This window comes from Staurois parvus, unplaced genomic scaffold, assembly GCF_062004578.1.
Source record: "Staurois parvus isolate SC_StPar_1 unplaced genomic scaffold, SC_StPar_1.0 ptg000691l, whole genome shotgun sequence".
In the NCBI taxonomy this organism is placed as follows: Eukaryota; Metazoa; Chordata; class Amphibia; order Anura; family Ranidae; genus Staurois; species Staurois parvus.
In genome coordinates, this window is record NW_028318487.1 from 829,001 (window position 1) to 835,000 (window position 6,000).

General features: G+C 47.9%; 7 non-coding genes across 7 annotated transcripts; 4 read left to right on the forward strand and 3 right to left on the reverse strand.

Moving 5' to 3' along the window:
- Positions 1–12: 12 nt before the first annotated feature.
- On the reverse strand, positions 13–122 carry TRNAL-CAA (transfer RNA leucine (anticodon CAA)). Its single transcript has 2 exons — positions 85–122; positions 13–58 (listed from the first exon to the last, which is right to left on the reverse strand). It is a non-coding gene; the product is annotated as a tRNA-Leu (tRNA).
- Positions 123–395: 273 nt separating this feature from the next.
- TRNAR-UCG (transfer RNA arginine (anticodon UCG)) lies at positions 396–468 on the forward strand. The gene has a single exon. It is a non-coding gene; the product is annotated as a tRNA-Arg (tRNA).
- An 866-nt stretch (positions 469–1,334) lies between these two features.
- On the reverse strand, positions 1,335–1,444 carry TRNAL-CAA (transfer RNA leucine (anticodon CAA)). Its single transcript has 2 exons — positions 1,407–1,444; positions 1,335–1,380 (listed from the first exon to the last, which is right to left on the reverse strand). It is a non-coding gene; the product is annotated as a tRNA-Leu (tRNA).
- Positions 1,445–1,718: 274 nt separating this feature from the next.
- Positions 1,719–1,791, forward strand: TRNAR-UCG (transfer RNA arginine (anticodon UCG)). The gene has a single exon. It is a non-coding gene; the product is annotated as a tRNA-Arg (tRNA).
- Positions 1,792–3,980: 2,189 nt separating this feature from the next.
- TRNAL-CAA (transfer RNA leucine (anticodon CAA)) lies at positions 3,981–4,090 on the reverse strand. The gene is made up of 2 exons: positions 4,053–4,090; positions 3,981–4,026 (listed from the first exon to the last, which is right to left on the reverse strand). It is a non-coding gene; the product is annotated as a tRNA-Leu (tRNA).
- Positions 4,091–4,364: 274 nt separating this feature from the next.
- On the forward strand, positions 4,365–4,437 carry TRNAR-UCG (transfer RNA arginine (anticodon UCG)). The gene has a single exon. It is a non-coding gene; the product is annotated as a tRNA-Arg (tRNA).
- Positions 4,438–5,687: 1,250 nt separating this feature from the next.
- Positions 5,688–5,760, forward strand: TRNAR-UCG (transfer RNA arginine (anticodon UCG)). Its single transcript has one exon. It is a non-coding gene; the product is annotated as a tRNA-Arg (tRNA).
- Positions 5,761–6,000: the final 240 nt, after the last annotated feature.

The following is a 6,000-nucleotide window of genomic DNA, read 5'->3' on the forward strand; positions in this document are numbered from 1 at the left end:
AGTAAATGTGATTGTCAGAAGTGGGATTTGAACCCACGCCTCCATTTGTAGACCAGAATACACACGCAATGTGAAGAGAGAACTCTTGAGTCTGGCGCCTTAGACCACTCGGCCATCCTGACAAGAGACACCGACTTTCCTGTCCTTCCTCTTGAAATGTCCTCTACACGTGGGGCTCTAGGAATCACTTAGCAACATGAAGGGGCTGTATTAACCCTGTGCACCTAGGACCTCTTGCAAATGACCTTCCTAAAGCATGACCTTGGCACCAAGTCAAACTTTTCACATCTTGTCTAGCAAATCCACTGGAGCAAAGCGAGTATTGAAAAGGTCAGAGGTCAACCTTAACCGGTGGCCTAGTCCGCATGCCACAAATATGAGCAAGAGCTGCGGCAGACCGCGTTGCCTAATGGATAAGGCGTCTGACTTCGGATCAGAAGATTGAGGGTTCAAGTCCCTTCGTGGTCGGTGTCTTTGTTGCTCTTCAATTCCACTGGCCCTTACTTGTGAAATTCTCACTCCATTTATTCTTGGCCCAAGCACAAGTGTCACATTTAACAGCATAGCCTGGCAAAGCTCTCACAACTCTCTGATCTTCATGAACCCTGCTCCAAAAAATTCAAGGAAGACTTTTTACTCAGAGTATAGTATCAAGTCAATGAAACTTCAGGGCTATTGATCTGGTCAGTTAAGTAGCACAGGGCTTTGTTAATCACTTTCAGCTGCTTTGGTGTTAATGAAATCAACAACAGGTGCACTGGACGGGCAACAATGAGATGACCCCCAAAAGAGAAATGGTTTTACAGGCGGAGGCCACTGACATACAGTTTTTTCCCTGCTCATCTTTTTATTTTTCAGAGCGTTTTTCACTAGTTTTGCATTTGGCTAGCGTCCGTGTCACTACTGGTAGCATGAGGCGATCCCTGGACCCTACAGAGGTTGCACAGGCAGTCTAACTCCTCCAGCATGGCACATCAATACATGCCATTGCCAGCAGGGTTGCTATGTCTCCCAGCATAGTCTCACGAGCGTGGAGGAGATTCCGGGAGACAAGCAGTTAATCTAGGAGAGCTGGACAGGGCCGTGGAAGGTCCTTAAGCCATCAGCAGGACCGGTATCTGCTTTTTTGTGCAAGGAGGAACAGGATGAGCACTGGCAGAGGCAGAGAAGATGATCTCCAGCATGTAAGTCCAGATATCCAGCATGCCACGTTTGTCCATTGAGATGTGACGTGCTTTAAAAGTGTTCCTTTCCTTGTTTTGAGCAGTGTTGTTTCTGTGGTAGCCCCGAAAAGCTGAGCGGTTGCGGTGGTTGTAGAGGAAAGTAAATGTGATTGTCAGAAGTGGGATTTGAACCCACACCTCCATTTGGAGACCAGAACACACACGCAATGTGAAGAGGGAACTCTTGAGTCTGGTGCCTTAGACCACTCGGCCATCCTGACAAGAGACACCGACTTCCCTGTCCTTCCTCTTGAAATGTCCTCTACACGTGGGGCTCTAGGAATCACTTAGCAACATGAAGGGGCTGTATTAACCCTGTGCACCTAGGACCTCTTGCAAATGACCTTCCTAAAGCATGACCTTGGCACCAAGTCAAACTTTTCACATCTTGTCTAGCAAATCCACTGGAGCAAAGCGAGTATTGGAAAAGGTCAGAGGTCAACCTTAACCGGTGGCCTAGTCCGCAAGCCACAAAGTTGAGCAAGAGCTGCGGCAGACCGCGTGGCCTAATGGATAAGGCGTCTGACTTCGGATCAGAAGATTGAGGGTTCAAGTCCCTTCGTGGTCGGTGTCTTTGTTGCTCTTCAATTCCACTGGCCCTTACTTGTGAAATTCTCACTCCATTTATTCTTGGCCCAAGCACAAGTGTCACATTTAACAGCATGGCCTGGCAAAGCTCTCACAACTCTCTGATCTTCATGAACCCTGCTCCAAAAAATTCAAGGAAGACTTTTTACTCAGAGTATAGTATCAAGTCAATGAAACTCCAGGGCTATTGATCTGGTCAGTTAAGTAGCACAGGGCTTTGTTAATCACTTTCAGCTGCTTTGGTGTTAATGAAATCAACAACAGGTGCACTGGACGGGCAACAATGAGATGACCCCCAAAAGAGAAATGGTTTTACAGGCGGAGGCCACTGACATACAGTTTTTTCCCTGTTCATCTTTTTATTTTTCAGAGCGTTTTTCACTAGTTTTGTATTTGGCTAGCGTCCGTGTCACTACTGGTAGCATGAGGCGATCCCTGGACCCTACAGAGGTTGCACAGGCAGTCTAACTCCTCCAGCATGGCACATCAATACATGCCATTGCCAGCAGGGTTGCTATGTCTCCCAGCATAGTCTCACGAGCGTGGAGGAGATTCCGGGAGACAGGCAGTTAATCTAGGAGAGCTGGACAGGGCCGTGGAAGGTCCTTAAGCCATCAGCAGGACCGGTATCTGCTTCTTTGTGCAAGGAGGTACAGGATGAGCACTGGCAGAGGCAGAGAAGATGATCTCCAGCATGTAAGTCCAGATATCCAGCATGCCACGTTTGTCCATTGAGATGTGACGTGCTTTAAAAGTGTTCCTTTCCTTGTTTTGAGCAGTGTTGTTTCTGTGGTAGCCCCGAAAAGCTGAGCAGTTGCAGTGGTTGTAGAGGAAAGTAAATGTGATTGTCAGAAGTGGGATTTGAACCCACCCCTCCATTTGTAGACCAGAATACACACGCAATGTGAAGAGAGAACTCTTGAGTCTGGCGCCTTAGACCACTCGGCCATCCTGACAAGAGACACCGACTTCCCTGTCCTTCCTCTTGAAATGTCCTCTACACGTGGGGCTCTAGGAATCACTTAGCAACATGAAGGGGCTGTATTAACCCTGTGCACCTAGGACCTCTTGCAAATGACCTTCCTAAAGCATGACCTTGGCACCAAGTCAAACTTTTCACATCTTGTCTAGCAAATCCACTGGAGCAAAGCGAGTATTGGAAAAGGTCAGAGGTCAACCTTAACCGGTGGCCTAGTCCGCATGCCACAAATATGAGCAAGAGCTGCGGCAGACCGCGTTGCCTAATGGATAAGGCGTCTGACTTCAGATCAGAAGATTGAGGGTTCAAGTCCCTTCGTGGTCGGTGTCTTTGTTGCTCTTCAATTCCACTGGCCCTTACTTGTGAAATTCTCACTCCATTTATTCTTGGCCCAAGCACAAGTGTCACATTTAACAGCATAGCCTGGCAAAGCTCTCACAACTCTCTGATCTTCATGAACCCTGCTCCAAAAAATTCAAGGAAGACTTTTTACTCAGAGTATAGTATCAAGTCAATGAAACTCCAGGGCTATTGATCTGGTCAGTTAAGTAGCACAGGGCTTTGTTAATCACTTTCAGCTGCTTTGGTGTTAATGAAATCAACAACAGGTGCACTGGACGGGCAACAATGAGATGACCCCCAAAAGAGAAATGGTTTTACAGGCGGAGGCCACTGACATACAGTTTTTTCCCTGCTCATCTTTTTATTTTTCAGAGCGTTTTTCACTAGTTTTGCATTTGGCTAGCGTCCGTGTCACTACTGGTAGCATGAGGCGATCCCTGGACCCTAGAGAGGTTGCACAGGCAGTCTAACTCCTCCAGCATGGCACATCAATACATGCCATTGCCAGCAGGGTTGCTATGTCTCCCAGCATAGTCTCACGAGCGTGGAGGAGATTCCGGGAGACAAGCAGTTAATCTAGGAGAGCTGGACAGGGCCGTGGAAGGTCCTTAAGCCATCAGCAGGACCGGTATCTGCTTTTTTGTGCAAGGAGGAACAGGATGAGCACTGGCAGAGGCAGAGAAGATGATCTCCAGCATGTAAGTCCAGATATCCAGCATGCCACGTTTGTCCATTGAGATGTGACGTGCTTTAAAAGTGTTCCTTTCCTTGTTTTGAGCAGTGTTGTTTCTGTGGTAGCCCCGAAAAGCTGAGCGGTTGCGGTGGTTGTAGAGGAAAGTAAATGTGATTGTCAGAAGTGGGATTTGAACCCACACCTCCATTTGGAGACCAGAACACACACGCAATGTGAAGAGGGAACTCTTGAGTCTGGCGCCTTAGACCACTCGGCCATCCTGACAAGAGACACCGACTTCCCTGTCCTTCCTCTTGAAATGTCCTCTACACGTGGGGCTCTAGGAATCACTTAGCAACATGAAGGGGCTGTATTAACCCTGTGCACCTAGGACCTCTTGCAAATGACCTTCCTAAAGCATGACCTTGGCACCAAGTCAAACTTTTCACATCTTGTCTAGCAAATCCACTGGAGCAAAGCGAGTATTGGAAAAGGTCAGAGGTCAACCTTAACCGGTGGCCTAGTCCGCATGCCACAAAGTTGAGCAAGAGCTGCGGCAGACCGCGTGGCCTAATGGATAAGGCGTCTGACTTCGGATCAGAAGATTGAGGGTTCAAGTCCCTTCGTGGTCGGTGTCTTTGTTGCTCTTCAATTCCACTGGCCCTTACTTGTGAAATTCTCACTCCATTTATTCTTGGCCCAAGCACAAGTGTCACATTTAACAGCATGGCCTGGCAAAGCTCTCACAACTCTCTGATCTTCATGAACCCTGCTCCAAAAAATTCAAGGAAGACTTTTTACTCAGAGTATAGTATCAAGTCAATGAAACTCCAGGGCTATTGATCTGGTCAGTTAAGTAGCACAGGGCTTTGTTAATCACTTTCAGCTGCTTTGGTGTTAATGAAATCAACAACAGGTGCACTGGACGGGCAACAATGAGATGACCCCCAAAAGAGAAATGGTTTTACAGGCGGAGGCCACTGACATACAGTTTTTTCCCTGTTCATCTTTTTATTTTTCAGAGCGTTTTTCACTAGTTTTGTATTTGGCTAGCGTCCGTGTCACTACTGGTAGCATGAGGCGATCCCTGGACCCTACAGAGGTTGCACAGGCAGTCTAACTCCTCCAGCATGGCACATCAATACATGCCATTGCCAGCAGGGTTGCTATGTCTCCCAGCATAGTCTCACGAGCGTGGAGGAGATTCCGGGAGAAAGGCAGTTAATCTAGGAGAGCTGGACAGGGCCGTGGAAGGTCCTTAAGCCATCAGCAGGACCGGTATCTGCTTCTTTGTGCAAGGAGGAACAGGATGAGCACTGGCAGAGGCAGAGAAGATGATCTCCAGCATGTAAGTCCAGATATCCAGCATGCCACGTTTGTCCATTGAGATGTGACGTGCTTTAAAAGTGTTCCTTTCCTTGTTTTGAGCAGTGTTGTTTCTGTGGTAGCCCCGAAAAGCTGAGCGGTTGCGGTGGTTGTAGAGGAAAGTAAATGTGATTGTCAGAAGTGGGATTTGAACCCACGCCTCCATTTGGAGACCAGAACACACACGCAATGTGAAGAGGGAACTCTTGAGTCTGGCGCCTTAGACCACTCGGCCATCCTGAAAAGAGACACCAACTTCCCTGTCCTTCCTCTTGAAATGTCCTCTACACGTGGGGCTCTAGGAATCACTTAGCAACATGAAGGGGCTGTATTAACCCTGTGCACCTAGGACCTCTTGCAAATGACCTTCCTAAAGCATGACCTTGGCACCAAGTCAAACTTTTCACATCTTGTCTAGCAAATCCACTGGAGCAAAGCGAGTATTGGAAAAGGTCAGAGGTCAACCTTAACCGGTGGCCTAGTCCGCATGCCACAAAGTTGAGCAAGAGCTGCAGCAGACCGCGTGGCCTAATGGATAAGGCGTCTGACTTCGGATCAGAAGATTGAGGGTTCAAGTCCCTTCGTGGTCGGTGTCTTCGTTGCTCTTCAATTCCACTGGCCCTTACTTGTGAAATTCTCACTCCATTTATTCTTGGCCCAAGCACAAGTGTCACATTTAACAGCATGGCCTGGCAAAGCTCTCACAACTCTCTGATCTTCATGAACCCTGCTCCAAAAAATTCAAGGAAGACTTTTTACTCAGAGTATAGTATCAAGTCAATGAAACTCCAGGGCTATTGATCTGGTCAGTTAAGTAGCACAGGGCTTTG